The sequence below is a fragment of the Oncorhynchus masou genome, chromosome 9 (assembly GCF_036934945.1).
Source record: "Oncorhynchus masou masou isolate Uvic2021 chromosome 9, UVic_Omas_1.1, whole genome shotgun sequence".
In the NCBI taxonomy this organism is placed as follows: Eukaryota; Metazoa; Chordata; class Actinopteri; order Salmoniformes; family Salmonidae; genus Oncorhynchus; species Oncorhynchus masou.
This window is the reverse complement of record NC_088220.1, coordinates 84,428,997-84,445,956: the sequence shown is the minus strand read 5'-3', so window position 1 is coordinate 84,445,956 and position 16,960 is coordinate 84,428,997.

The window sequence follows — 16,960 nt, the reverse complement described above, 5'->3', positions numbered from 1 at the left end:
ATTTAAATGTTGAGTTTATTACGTTACTAGTTTTTGCTTAGTAGCCAGAGCAATGCTTCCTCCGCAAAGGTTCATGTGTTGAATGCACATGGACAACACGGATATTCTTGGAAAAAGTTACATTTGGAAATAGAGCTGCAACACTTGTATTTTGACAGTTTTTTGACAAAGGTAAGTGTCACAGAAACTACTGAATGTGCTCTTTCTGATACTGTATAGAAATCTAAATGTTTTACCTTCATGTGACTCTGAACCGAGGATTTTATAAATTGATGCTCCTATCCCTTCATCTGTCAATGTCACGTTCTGACCTTTATTTCCTTTGTTTTGTCATTATTTAGTATGGTCAGGGCGTGAGTTGGGGTGGGCAGTCTATGTTTGTTTTTCTATGATTTGGGTATTTCTATGTTTCGGCCTAGTATGTTTCTCAATCAGAGGCAGGTGTCATTAGTTGTCTCTGATTGAGAATCATACTTAGGTAGCCTGGGTTTCACTGTGTGTTTGTGGGTGATTGTTCCTGTCTCTGTGTTTGCACCAGATAGGACTGTTTGGGGTTTTCACATTTCTTGTTTTTGTTAGTTTGTTCATGTGAAGTGATTTATTAAAACATGAATCAAAATAACCACGCTGCATTTTGGTCCGCCTCTCCATCAATGGAAGAAATCCCTTACAGTCAATTACAACTTGACAACTGTTAGGCCTAATATTGATTCTCATCAGATTATTATCAATTTAATATTTGTGTTTCCCAGTAAATAATAAATAAATATTAATACATGTGTTTAGTAATAGAGTTGCAGTAACTAAAACAGTCCTGCAACTGCTTATTTTTACAAAGTAAAACTTAAAAGAGAGTGGTATCAACCCACAAGGCATGAGCGCCAACGCTGATACAGTTGAAGTCGGAAGTTTACATACACCTTAGCCAAATACATTTAAACTTTTCCACAATTCCTGACATTTAATCCCAGTAGAAAAATCACTGTTTTAGGTCAGTTAGGATCACCACCTTATTTTATGAATGTGAAATATCAGAATAATAGAGATAATTAATTATTTCATCACATTCCCAGTGGGTCAGAAGTGTACATACACTCAATTAGTAATTGGTAGCATTGCCTTTAAATTGTTTAACTTGGGTCAAACTTTTGGGGTAGCCTTCCACAAGCTTCCCACAATAAGTTGGGTGAATTGAAGCCTATTCCTCCTAACAGAACTGGTGTAACTGAGTCAGGTTTGTAGGCCTCCTTGCACGCTTTTTCAGTTCTGCCCACAAATTTTCTATAGGATTGAGGTCAGGGCTTTGTGATGGCCACTCCAATACCTTGACTTGTTGTCCTTAAGCAATTTTGCCACAACTTTGGAAGTATGCTTGGGGTCATTGTCCATTTGGAAGACCCATTTGCAACCAAGCTTTAACTTCCTGACTGATGTCTTGAGAATTTGCTTCAATATACCCACATAATTTCCCATCCTCATGATGCCATCTCTTTCGTGAAGTGCACCAGACCCTTGTTCTGGGATTGATTTGCACTTCTCGCACCAAAGTACGTTAATCTCTAGAAGACAGAACGCATCTTGTTCCTGAGCGGTATGACGGCTGCGTGGTCCCATGGTGTTTATACATGCGTAGTATTGTTTGTACAGATGAATATGGTACCTTCAGGCGTTAGGAAATTGCTCCCAGGGATGTTCCAGACTTGTGGAGGTCTATAATTTTTCTTCTGAAGTCTTGGCTGATTTCTTTTGATTTTCCCATGATTTCAAGCAAAGAGGCACTGAGTTTGAAGGTTGGCCTTGAAATACATCCACAGGTACACCTACAATTGACTCAAATTATGTCAATTAGCCTATCAGAAGCTTTCTAAAGCCGTGACATAATTTTCGGAAATTTTCCAAGCTGTTTAAAGGCACAGTCAACTGAGTGAATGTAAACTTCTGACCCACTGGAATTGTGATGCAGGGAATTATAAGTGAAATAATCTGTCTGTATGTCACGACTTCAACCAAAGTTAGCTCCCCTGCCTGTTCGGGCGGGGCTCGGCGGTTGTCGTCACCGGCCTACTAGAAGGTGGCTCCCCTGCCTGTTCGGGCGGCGCTCGGCGGTCTTCGTCACCGGCCTACTAGAAGGTGGCTCCCCTGCCTGTTCGGGCGGGGCTCGGCGGTTGTCGTCACCGGCCGACAAGAAGGTGGCTCCCCTGCCTGTTCGGGGGGGCTCGGCGGTCTTCGTCACCGGCCTACTAGAAGGTGGCTCCCCTGCCTGTTCGGGCGGGGCTCGGCGGTTGTCGTCACCGGCCTACTGGAAGGTGGCTCCCCTGCCTGTTCGGGCGGGGCTCGGCGGTCGTCGTCACCGGCCTACTAGAAGGTGGCTCCCCTGCCTGTTCGGGCGGGGCTCGGCGGTCTTCGTCAACGGCCTACTAGAAGGTGGCTCCCCTGCCTGTTCGGGCGGGGCTCGGCGGTCGTCGTCACCGGCCTACTAGAAGGTGGCTCCCTTGCCTGTTCGGGCGGGGCTCGGCGGTCGTCGTCACCGGCCTACTAGAAGGTGGCTCCCCTGCCTGTTCGGGCGGGGCTCGGCGGTCGTCGTCACCGGCCTACTAGAAGGTGGCTCCCCTGCCTGTTCGGGCGGGGCTCGGCGGTCTTCGTCACCGGCCTACTAGAAGGTGGCTCCCCTGCCTGTTTGGGCGGGGCTCGGCGGTCGTCGTCACCGGCCTACTAGAAGGTGGCTCCCCTGCCTGTTCGGGCGGGGCTCGGCGGTCTTCGTCACCGGCCTACTAGAAGGTGGCTCCCCTTCCTGTTCGGGCGGGGCTCGGCGGTCTTCGTCACCGGCCTACTACCCGCCACCGATCCCTTTTTCGTTGTCTGTTTGTTTTGTCTTATTAGTTGCACCTGTCTATTTGTGTGCTTGATTGTCTTCCTTATTTATAGTATGTTTATCCACCCTTGTTTTGTGCGGAATTACTCAGATGTTACGTGTGTATGTTTTTTGGGTGTTCGTGCTCTGGACTTGGTACCCTGTTGTGTTGGGTTGGTCCACATTTTCCGCACCCTGTTTGGTTGGGCATTATCTTTCTGTGCGATATTAAACGTCTTCCTGTGGAACTATATGCTCTCTGCGCCTGATTCTTCCCTCACGCACCAAGTTACCCGTGACACTGTAAACAATTGTTGGAAAAATTACTTGTGTCATGCACAAAGTAGATGTCCTAACCCGACTTGTCACAAATATACTTTGTTAACAAAACACTTGGGTAGTGGTTGAAAAACAAGTTTTAATGACTCCAACCTAATTGTATGTAAACTTCCGACTTCAACTGCATACACTGTAGGCATAACACAAACTTATCATAATACCATCGTTGATCTAAATTAAATCAACAGCTTCACTCTCATCATTCAGTCAGGCCAAAAGTAACTTTGATCAGCCGTTCTATCCGTTTGTCATTCAGTGGGTTGGCGTCGTTTGCTTCGCTGGATAGAGTCAAGGATATGTTCTGCATTATTCTAAAGACCTACTGCAACATGTAGCACGTTTCCCTTTACAATACATTAGTAACGGAGTCACAGAAAATAAAACATCAACCTCCTTATCATTCAGTTAGGCCTTAAATTACATGGTGAAGCAATGTGCACAATTATCGCCTACTCACCCATTTGTCATTCATTCAGCGAGAGAGACACATTAGCAACTGGCTGTGTACCAACATCCTACAGCACATTGTCTTAGAGCCTGGCTGGGTACCAACGTTCTACAGCACATTGTCTTAGAGCCTGGCTGGGTACCAACATCCTACAACACATTGTCTTGGAGCCTGGCTGGGAACCAACATCCTACAGCACATTGTCTTAGAGCATGGCTGGGTACCAACATCCTACAACACATTGTCTTAGAGCCTGGCTGGGTACCAACATCCTACAGCACATTGTCTTGGAACCTGGCTGGGTACCAACGTCTTACAACACATTGTCTTGGAGCCTGGCTGGGTACCAACGTCTTACAACACATTGTCTTGGAGCCTGGCTGGGTACCAACATCCTACAACAGATTGTCTTGGAGCCTGGCTGGGCACCAACATCCTACAGAACATTGTCTTGGAGCCTGGCTGGGCACCAACATCCTACAACACATTGTCTTGGAGCCTGGCTGGGTACCAACATCCTACAGCACATTGTCTTGGAGCCTGGCTGGGTACCAACATCCTACAGCACATTGTCTTGGAGCCTGGCTGGGTACCAACATCCTACAGAACATTGTCTTGGAGCCTGGCTGGGCACCAACATCCTACAGAACATTGTCTTGGAGCCTGGCTGGGCACCAACATCCTACAGAACATTGTCTCGGAGCCTGGCTGGGTACCAACATCCTACAACACATTGTCTTGGAGCCTGGCTGGATACCAACATCCTACAGCACATTGTCTTGGAACCTGGCTGGGTACCAACGTCTTACAACACATTGTCTTGGAGCCTGGCTGGGTACCAACATCCTACAACAGATTGTCTTGGAGCCTGGCTGGGCACCAACATCCTACAGAACATTGTCTTGGAGCCTGGCTGGGCACCAACATCCTACAGAACATTGTCTTGGAGCCTGGCTGGGTACCAACATCCTACAACACATTGTCTTGGAGCCTGGCTGGGTACCAACATCCTACAGAACATTGTCTTGGAGCCTGGCTGGGTACCAACATCCTACAACACATTGTCTTGGAGCCTGGCTGGGTAACAATGTTCTACAGCACATTGTTTTAGAGCCTGGCTGGGTACCAATGTCCTACAGCACATTGTCTTAGAGCCAGGCTGGGTACCAACGTCCTACAGCACATTGTCTTAGAGCCTGGCTGGGTACCAACGTTCTACAGCACATTGTCTTAGAGCCTGGCTGGGTACCAACATCCTACAGCACATTGTCTTGGAGCCTGGCTGGGTACCAACATCCTACAGCACATTGTCTTAGAGCCTGGCTGGGTACCAACATCCTACAACACATTGTCTTGGAGCCTGGCTGGGTACCAACATCCTACAACACATTGTCTTGGAGCCTGGCTGGGAACCAACATCCTACAGCACATTGTCCTGGAGCCTGGCTTGGGTACCAACATCCTACAGCACATTGTCCTGGAGCCTGGCTGGGAACCAACGTCCAACAGCACATTGTCTTGGAGCCTGGCTGGGTACCAACATCCTACAGCACATTGTCCTGGTGGGTTAAATTTGGTCTAGCTTTTCTGCCGAGAATTTCATTTAAGTTTCTCCAGAGCTTTTTACTACCATTCTTTCTATAATTTATGTAAATTTTTTTGTTACTTGTTTTCTCAATTTACTGTATGTTTGCCAATCTGCTGTGTTTGTCAGACTTAATGACCATTCCCTTGACCGCACCACCCTCTGGAGAGCTCTGAGGTTGTGGACGGTGCAGTTGCCGTGCCAGGCGGTGATACAACCCGACAGGATGCTCTCAACAGTGCATCTGTAGAATTTTGTAAGCGTCAAGCACAATTTCTTCAGCCTGCCGAGGTTGAAGAGGTTATGTTGCGCTTGCTTCACACACTGTCTGTGTGGATGAACCACTTCAGGTTGTCTGTGGTGTGGATGGGGGCATGTTCCCTCTGCTGTCTCCTGAAGTCCACGATCAGCTCCTACATTTTGTTGACATTGAGGAAAGGTTTTTTTCCTGGCACCACTTAACCAGGGCCCTGTAGGCTGCCTCGTTGTCGTTGGTAACCAGGCCTACCACTGTAGTGTCGTCTGAAAACTTGATGAATGAGTTGTAGATGTGCGTGGCCACGCAGTCATGGATGAATAGGAAGTACCGGAGGGGGCTGAGCACACACCCTTGTGGGGCCCTCGTGTTGAGGATCAGCATAACGGAGGTGTTGTTGTCCACCTTCACCACCTGGGGTCGGCCCGTCAGAAAGTCCATGACCCAGTTGCACAGGGCGGGCTCGAGACCCAGGGCACCAAGTTTAGTGATAAGCTTGGAGGGCACCATGGTGTTGAAGGCTGAGCTGTAGGCGATCAACAATATTCTTCCACAGGTGTTCCTCTTGTCCAGAGGGGATAGGGCATTGTGCAGTGTGATGGCAATTGCGTCATCCGTGGGTCTGTTGGGGCAGTATGTAAATTGTAGTTGGTCTAGGGTCCCAGGTAAGGTAGAGGTGATATGGTCCTTGTCTTTTAAAGCACTTCATGATGTCAGAAGTGAGCGCTACGGGGCAAAAGTCATTTAGTTCAGTTACCTTCGCTTTCCTGGGAAAAGGAACAATGCTGGACATCTTGAAGCAAGTGTGGACAACAGACTGGGATAGGGAGACATTGAATTTGTCCGTATACACTCCAGCCAGCTAGTCTGCACATGCTCTGAGAACTCGGCTAGGGAGGCCACCCGAACCGGCAGCCTTGCGAGGGTTAACCTGCATAAATGTCGGTTAGGGTCAGTTAGTTTATTGTGTGTAAAATGATCTGTTAAATGCCTTGTGTATCCTCTAGGAACGATATTGGCCATAATCCCCAGACCATCATCACCACAGGCATTTTGAAGTTGATATTTGGCTGATGTTACAGAGGTATGAATAAATATCTTGAGTCTGGGTTGGCCAACACACACGCACACACACACACTCACGCACGCACGCACGCACACACACACACACACACACACACACACACACAGTCTCTCTGTCTCTGTCTCTGTGTCTCTCTCTCTCTCTGTGTCTCTCTCTCTCTCTCTGTGTCTCTCTCTCTCTGTGTCTCTCTCTCTCTGTGTCTCTCTCTGTCTCTGTCTCTGTCTCTGTCTCTGTCTCTGTCTCTGTCTCTGTCTCTGTCTCTGTCTGGGACATGTAAATTGGCACTATTGTGTTGTAATGGTGAATGTGGTGACCAATAGTTGATCCAGAATATTGGCCTCATCATTTCTAACAGCTGCATTCATGTGTTAAAGGTGCAATATGCTGAAATCGTGCTGCCATTTCCTGGTTGCTAAAATTCTCATAGTTTAGTTTGTGACATACCAATCATTCAGAGTTTAGATAATCATTGTACCATCTAAACAGCTTTGAATATATTTTCAAAAACCCAAAATATTGTATTTTCACCTTTTTGAAGCTGATGTACAAAACCGAAAGTAAAAGACACAAAAACTGAACACAGAACAGATTTACAGCTTCTTAGACACCGTTCGACTACACTTTACCAGAACCCTCTGTTCGACTACACTTTACCAGAACCCTCCGCTATAAGGCCAAGAAGTATTACCAAATGTGTTCTGTATGATTGCAAACGGAATGTGAGTGTAACCATTCAAACGGAGGGTTCTGGTAAAGTGTAGTCGAACAGAGGGTTCTTTGCTACCCACCACTACACTGATCCTCTCTGTGGTCCAGCTTTACGACCCACCACTACACTGATCCTCTGTGTGGTCCAGCTTTACTACCCACCACTACACTGATCCTCTGTGTGGTCCTGCTTTACGACCCACCACTACACTGATCCTCTGTGTGGTCCAGCTTTACGACCCACCACTACACTGATCCTCTGTGTGGTCCAGCTTTACGACCCACCACTACACTGATCCTCTGTGTGGTCCAGCTTTACTACCCACCACTACACTGATCCTCTGTGTGGTCCTGCTTTACGACCCACCACTACACTGATCCTCTGTGTGGTCCAGCTTTACGACCCACCACTACACTGATCCTCTGTGTGGTCCAGCTTTACGACCCACCACTACACTGATCCTCTGTGTGGTCCAGCTTTACGACCCACAACTACACTGATCCTCTGTGTGGTCCAGCTTTACGACCCACCACTACACTGATCCTCTGTGTGGTCCAGCTTTACGACCCACCACTACACTGATCCTCTGTGTGGTCCAGCTTTACGACCCACAACTACACTGATCCTCTGTGTGGTATGTCACGTCAGAGAGGGATCACTGGAAGATGACAGCAACAAAGTGACAGAACAAGAGAACAAGGCAACCATTGGATACATGAGGCCAAGCCGGAGTATAATTTATTCATGGATATTCCTACTCCGGCCCACATCTATTAATCAGCCACACCCCTACCCTTGTCTGTTTGCTGGGAAACTCACAAATCTGTCACTGCCGAGGTTCAGTGTTGATGGAATGTACAACTGAGGTTATGTGTCAGCCTATCACAACTCAGAGAGGAGGTAGATCGCTTGACACCAGGGCTACGCACAACTCAGAGAGGAGCTAGATCGCTTGACACCAGGGCTACGCACAACTCCGAGAGGAGCTAGATCGCTTGACACCAGGGCTACGCACAGCTCAGAGAGGAGCTAGATCGCTTGACACCAGGGCTACGCACAACTCAGAGAGGAGCTAGATCGCTTGACACCAGGGCTACGCACAACTCAGAGAGGAGCTAGATCGCTTGACACCAGGGCTACGCACAACTCAGAGAGGAGCTAGAACGCTTGACACCAGGGCTACGCACAACTCAGAGAGGAGCTAGATCGCTTGACACCAGGGCTACGCACAACTCAGAGAGGAGCTAGATCGCTTGACACCAGGGCTACGCACAACTCAGAGAGGAGCTAGATCGCTTGACACCAGGGCTACGCACAACTCAGAGAGGAGCTAGATCGCTTGACACCAGGGCTACGCACAACTCAGAGAGGAGCTAGATCGCTTGACACCAGGGCTATGAGAGTGGTTTCAATCAAATGGATAGTTTTTTGTGTAAAAGCTTTGTATCATATATGAGAGAGGGAGTGTGTGTGTGTGTGTGTGTGTGTGTGTGTGTGTGTGTGTGTGTGTGTGTGTGTGTGTGTGTGTGTGTGTGTGTGTGTGTGTGTGTGTGTGTGTGTGTGCGCGCACGTGCATGTCTGTGCACTTTGGATGTCGCGTGACTGATTTGCTTACTGTCTCTGTGATAACTCAGGACCAGTACATTTGCCGTAGTCTACTCTCTCGTCAGCTGCTCTGCCTCTCTCCGTCCCTCACACTGAGATGGTGTCTCTGCTCAACTACACTGCCCACTTCTGGCCATGGTGTGACACTGCAGGGAATGTTCAGCAGACAAATGGAACTACAGAACTTCTCATCACGGGTGCAAACAGTCTAAGATGCTAAGTCTCCTTCAAATTCAACAATCTGAAAACAGGGTAAATGAGAACAACATTTTGAATGTATATTGACAGTTTTCTTTTATCTGTCAATTTAAAAAAATATCAGTTAGTGCAGATGAGGGAACAGAGACAGGGAAAGGAAGACAAACAGACAAGTCATTGAGATGTGTCCTACGTTGTCAATGCTCAAATAGTTCTGTAGTATTTGCATATGTATAACTCTCTAGAAGGTCACTAAGGAGAGAACTGGTATCAAATCCTAGATGCCATTGTTTTGCAGCTGTGGCCTTGAGCAAAGCACTCCCCCCCCCAAAAGCACCACTCCCCCCCCCCCCAAAGCACCACTCCCCCCCCCCCCCCAAAGCACCACTCCCCCCCCCCCCAAAGCACCACTCCCACCCCCCCAAAGCACCACTCCCCCCCCCCCCAAAAGCACTCTCCCCACTCCCCCCACCCCTCACAACAACGGCTTCGCGGCTGCCCAGCGTTGACAGACCCTCTCCAACCTATGCTGGTTGGTTTCTTCGGCGGGGTTGGAATAAAGTCTACATTTTCGTCGGACTTCGGTTGTACAACTGACGAACAATAAAGGAAAATAGTCATCTTAAATTGCAGATTTCAGTTGAATCAACACACTACAGTTGAAAACGTATACCACAAGATGGAGTAGCAGATCCACCTTTTCTGTGTTTGGAGCACAACACTTTGTGAATGTGATAAATAGCCATTACTTTAGGGAAACATAAATCACAACATATTAGTATTTTGGAGAGAAAAATATTAAGCAATTTAAGGTCATCCATTCAGTGGTCTACCTAACAATAGCCTTCTATAGAGGTTACATAAATCAAAGATGCAATTATCCTTCCTTCCTTGTCTCCTTCCAGCACCCCTTTTATCTGACTATACCATAGGACTACAACAGAGGGAGGTCTCTCTATCAATTAGCTGTTTCGTCGTAGACATGGTCATTATGTTGCTGACATTCTGCCGTGCCTGATCCAGTGGATTATACCCTGTTACTACATTGGTATTTGTCAGGATCCTGGATCAGAGAAGTCAGCCCCCTTTTACTCCCTCACATCAGAAAAGCTGGACTGGTTCTGAACTTCTTTATTATTTTATCTTTATTTAACGAGGCAAGTCCAAGTCAGTTAAGAACAAATTCTTATTTTCAATGACGGCCTTGGAACAGTGGGTTAACTGCCTGTTCAGGGGCAGAACGACAGATTTGTACCTTGTCAGCTCGGGGAATTGAACTTGCAACCTTCGGGTTACTAGTCCAACGCTCTAACCACTAGGCTACCCTGCTGCCCCAATATAAGGGAACATAAAAATAAATAGAAAATAGAAAAATCCCATATAAGGAAACAACAGCATCTTCTGATAGAGAAGGAAGCCATCTTGTTTTTGTTGTTGTTGTGGTCTGTGTCATCTCTCCTGCGTGTCGTGACATGAGAAGAGGTTTACAGGAGAGACATTGTTTACAAACACAAAGGTTACGTTGGAAAAGCCTGGCTTGGTTATTTTTTTCTTTGTAGCGGGAGCACACCACACCAAGGGTTCCTCACAGCAACGTGCGGTGACATGCCTTCATGAGGGGTGTTGAATTTCATTATAGTCTCAGTTGCTTTGTGTGGACAGACGGTGAAGGTGTTCAGTTTCACTTTTGGCCGAAACCTGTTTTACACTGTCGTCAGGCCAACCTGTTGATATCTCTCAAATAGTATATAAATATCTCCCACACGGTGTGTGTGTGTGTGTTTGTGTGTGTGTGTGTGTGTGTGTGTGTGTGTGTGTGTGTGTGTGTGTGTGTGTGTGTGTGTGTGTGTGTGTGTGTGTGTGTGTGTGTGTGTGTGTGTGTGTGTGTGTGTGTGTGTGTGTGTGTGTGTGTGTGTGTGTGTGTGTGTGTGTGTGTTGGTGATGTTATTGGTCACATGTTTAACAGATGTTATTGGGCACATATTTAACAGATGTTATTGGGCACACATTTAACAGATGTTATTGGGCACATATTTAACAGATGTTATTGGTCACATATTTAACAGATGCTATTGGTCCATATTTAACAGATGTTATTGGGCACATATTTAACAGATGTTATTGGTCCATATTTAACAGATGTTATTGGGCACACATTTAACAGATGTTATTGGGCACACATTTAACAGATGTTATTGGGCACATATTTAACAGATGTTATTGGTCACATATTTAACAGATGTTATTGGGCACACATTTAACAGATGTTATTGGGCACATATTTAACAGATGTGATGGGTCACATATTTAACAGATGTTATTGGTCACATATTTAACAGATGTTATTGGTCACATATTTAACAGATGTTATTGGTCCATATTTAACAGATGTTATTGGGCACATATTTAACAGATGTTATTGGTCACATATTTAACAGATGTTATTGGTCACATATTTAACAGATGTTATTGGTCACACATTTAACAGATGTTATTGGGCACATATTTAACAGATGTGATTGTTCACATATTTAACAGATGTTATTGGTCACATATTTAACAGATGTTATTGGTCACATATTTAACAGATGTTATTGGGCACATATTTAACAGATGTTATTGGGCACATATTTAACAGATGTTTTTGGGCACATATTTAACAGATGTTATTGGGCACATATTTAACAGATGTTATTGGGCACACATTTAACAGATGTTATTGGTCACACATTTAACAGATGTTATTGGTCACACATTTAACAGATGTTATTGGTCACACATTTAACAGATGTTATTGGGCACACATTTAACAGATGTTATTGGGCACACATTTAACAGATGTTATTGGGCACATATTTAACAGATGTTATTGGGCACATATTTAACAGATGTTATTGGGCACATATTTAACAGATGTGATTGTTCACATATTTAACAGATGTTATTGGTCACATATTTAACAGATGTTATTGGTCACATATTTAACAGATGTTATTGGGCACATATTTAACAGATGTTATTGGTCCATATTTAACAGATGTTATTGGGCACATATTTAACAGATGTTATTGGGCACATATTTAACAGATGTTATTGGGCACATATTTAACAGATGTTATTGGTCACACATTTAACAGATGTTATTGGTCACACATTTAACAGATGTTATTGGTCACATATTTAACAGATGTTATTGGGCACATATTTAACAGATGTTATTGGTCACACATTTAACAGATGTTATTGGTCACACATTTAACAGATGTTATTGGTCACACATTTAACAGATGTTATTGGGCACACATTTAACAGATGTTATTGGTCACACATTTAACAGATGTTATTGGTCACATATCTAACAGATGTTATTGGTCCATATTTAACAGATGTTATTGGTCACATATTTAACAGATGTTATTGGGCACATATTTAACAGATGTTATTGGTCACACATTTAACAGATGTTATTGGTCACACATTTAACAGATGTTATTGGTCACATATTTAACAGATGTTATTGGGCACATGTTATTGGTCAGATGTTACACATTTATTTAACAGATGTTATTGGTCACATATTTAACAGATGTTATTGGTCACATATTTAACAGATGTTATTGGTCACACATTTAACAGATGTTATTGGTCACATATTTAACAGATGTTATTGGTCACATATTTAACAGATGTTATTGGTCACATATCTAACATATTTTATTGGTCACATATTTAACAGATGTTATTGGGCACATATTTAACAGATGTTATTGGGCACATATTTAACAGATGTTATTGGGCACATATTTAACAGATGTTATTGGGCACACATTTAACAGATGTTATTGGTCACATATTTAACAGATGTTATTGGTCCATATTTAACAGATGTTATTGGGCACATATGTAACAGATGTTATTGGTCCATATTTAACAGATGTTATTGGTCACATATCTAACAGATGTTATTGGTCACATATTTAACAGATGTTATTGGTCACATATTTAACAGATGTTATTGGGCACATATTTAACAGATGTTATTGGGCACATATTTAACAGATGTTATTGGGCACATATTTAACAGATGTTATTGGGCACATATTTAACAGATGTTATTGGTCACATATTTAACAGATGTTATTGGTCACACATTTAACAGATGTTATTGGTCACACATTTAACAGATGTTATTGGGCACACATTTAACAGATGTTATTGGTCACACATTTAACAGATGTTATTGGTCACATATCTAACAGATGTTATTGGTCCATATTTAACAGATGTTATTGGTCACATATTTAACAGATGTTATTGGGCACATATTTAACAGATGTTATTGGTCACACATTTAACAGATGTTATTGGTCACACATTTAACAGATGTTATTGGTCACATATTTAACAGATGTTATTGGGCACATATTTAACAGATGTTATTGGGAACATATTTAACAGATGTTATTGGTCACATATTTAACAGATGTTATTGGTCACACATTTAACAGATGTTATTGGTCACATATTTAACAGATGTTATTGGTCACATATTTAACAGATGTTATTGGTCACATATCTAACATATTTTATTGGTCACATATTTAACAGATGTTATTGGGCACATATTTAACAGATGTTATTGGGCACATATTTAACAGATGTTATTGGGCACATATTTAACAGATGTTATTGGGCACACATTTAACAGATGTTATTGGTCACATATTTAACAGATGTTATTGGTCCATATTTAACAGATGTTATTGGGCACATATGTAACAGATGTTATTGGTCCATATTTAACAGATGTTATTGGTCACATATCTAACAGATGTTATTGGTCACATATTTAACAGATGTTATTGGTCACATATTTAACAGATGTTATTGGGCACATATTTAACAGATGTTATTGGGCACATATTTAACAGATGTTATTGGGCACATATTTAACAGATGTTATTGGGCACATATTTAACAGATGTTATTGGGCACATATTTAACAGATGTTATTGGTCACATATTTAACAGATGTTATTGGGCACATATTTAACAGATGTTATTGGTCACATATTTAACAGATGTGATTGGTCCATATTTAACAGATGTTATTGGTCACATATTTAACAGATGTGATTGGTCCATATTTAACAGATGTTATTGGGCACATATTTAACAGATGTTATTGGGCACATATTTAACAGATGTTATTGGTCACATATTTAACAGATGTTATTGGGCACATATTTAACAGATGTTATTGGTCCATATTTAACAGATGTGATTGGTCCATATTTAACAGATGTTATTGGTCACATATTTAACAGATGTGATTGGTCCATATTTAACAGATGTTATTGGGCACATATTTAACAGATGTTATTGGTCACATATTTAACAGATGTTATTGGGCACATATTTAACAGATGTTATTGGTCCATATTTAACAGATGTGATTGGTCCATATTTAACAGATGTTATTGGTCACATATTTAACAGATGTGATTGGTCCATATTTAACAGATGTTATTGGGCACATATTTAACAGATGTTATTGGTCACATATTTAACAGATGTTATTGGTCACATATTTAACAGATGTTATTGGGCACATATTTAACAGATGTTATTGGTCCATATTTAACAGATGTTATTGGTCCATATTTAACAGATGTTATTGGGCACATATTTAACAGATGTTATTGGTCCATATTTAACAGATGTTATTGGTCCATATTTAACAGATGTTATTGGGCACATATTTAACAGATGTTATTGGTCCATATTTAACAGATGTTATTGGTCCATATTTAACAGATGTTATTGGTCCATATTTAACAGATGTTATTGGGCACATATTTAACAGATGTTATTGGTCCATATTTAACAGATGTTATTGGTCACATATTTAACAGATGTGATTGGTCCATATTTAACAGATGTTATTGGGCACATATTTAACAGATGTTATTGGGCACATATTTAACAGATGTTATTGGTCCATATTTAACAGATGTTATTGGTCCATATTTAACAGATGTTATTGGGCACATATTTAACAGATGTTATTGGTCCATATTTAACAGATGTTATTGGTCCATATTTAACAGATGTTATTGGGCACATATTTAACAGATGTTATTGGTCCATATTTAACAGATGTTATTGGTCCATATTTAACAGATGTTATTGGTCCATATTTAACAGATGTTATTGGTCCATATTTAACAGATGTTATTGGGCACATATTTAACAGATGTTATTGGTCCATATTTAACAGATGTTATTGGTCCATATTTAACAGATGTTATTGGTCCATATTTAACAGATGTTATTGGGCACATATTTAACAGATGTTATTGGTCCATATTTAACAGATGTTATTGGTCCATATTTAACAGATGTTATTGGTCACATATTTAACAGATGTTATTGGTCACATATTTAACAGATGTTATTGGGCACATATTTAACAGATGTTATTGGTCCATATTTAACAGATGTTATTGGTCACATATTTAACAGATGTAGCTAAATCCTTTTCTAAGGAGAGCAGAGCTGCTGTGTCAGTCAGCGGCATCATACTGTGTGTGTGCGTGTGCGTATGTGTGTGTGTGTGTGTGCGTGCGTGCGTGCGTATGTGTGTGTGTGTGTGTGCGTGCCTGCGTGCATGTCTGTGTGTGTGTGTGAGAGAGAGAGAGCAGTACCAGTACCAAGGGAAGAGAGGAGGCCAAGGCACCATTTAACAGCACGCGAAACAGCAGACATGGTTATCCAATGACATCAGCATTACCTGCTAACAGAGAACAATGACATTACCTGCTAACAGAGAACAATGACATTACCTGCTAACAGAGAACAATGGCACCTGATGGCTGCCATTTACGATCTCTTAACCAATTGTCTTATTGTGTGTGTTTTGTAACTTATTTTGTATACAATGTTTATAGTCTGATGAAAAGACAGCTCGTCTGTCGAAACGTTGGACAAAAGTATTTTTGCATCGCTGGTCGGATGTGGCAGGTCTTGCAAACTATTACGGACTACAAAGGGAAGCACAGCCGAGAGCTGCCCGGTGACTCGAACCTACCAGAGGAGCTAAATTACTTCTATGCTCGATTCGAGGCCAGCAATACTGAAGCATGCATGAGAGCATTAGCTGTTCCGGACGACTGTGTGATCACGCTCTCCATAGCCAATGTGCGTAAGACCTTTAAACAGGTCAACATTCGCAAGGCTCACATCAACACCATTATGTCAGAACCCTTGGACCCACTTCAATATGCATATACCGCCCCAACAGATCCACAGATGATGCAATCTCTATTGCACTCCACACTGCCCTTTCCCACCTGGACAAAAGGAACACAAAAGGAATGCTCTTCAATGACTACAGATCAGCGTTCAACACCATAGTACCCTCAAAGCTCATCACTAAACTAAGGACCCTGGGACTAAACACCTCCCTCTGCAACTGGATCCTGGACTTCCTGACGGACTGCCCCCAGGTGGTGAGGGTAGGTAACAACACATCTGCCAGGCTTATCCTCAACAACACCCCTATTTTTTATTAAACAGTTATTTTTCTTGAAACTGAATTGTTGGTAAAGGGCTTTTAAGTAAGCATTTCACTGTAAGGTCTACATCAGCTCATGTGATGAATCAAATTTGATTTGAGACACAGGCCTAGTTATCACTCGCACGTGAAAAGGCACTTTGGCCTCAATGGACATTGCTGATTGGACACCAAGGCTCTAAGGAGAGCGTTCTCTCTATGGTGTGACATTCCTGCATCAATTTAAAGCCTCTGGATTGGATTGTTTGTCTTCAGTCCCCATTGGAAGAACCAATAATGGCCATGACCTGTTGTGTTTCAGCAGCAACT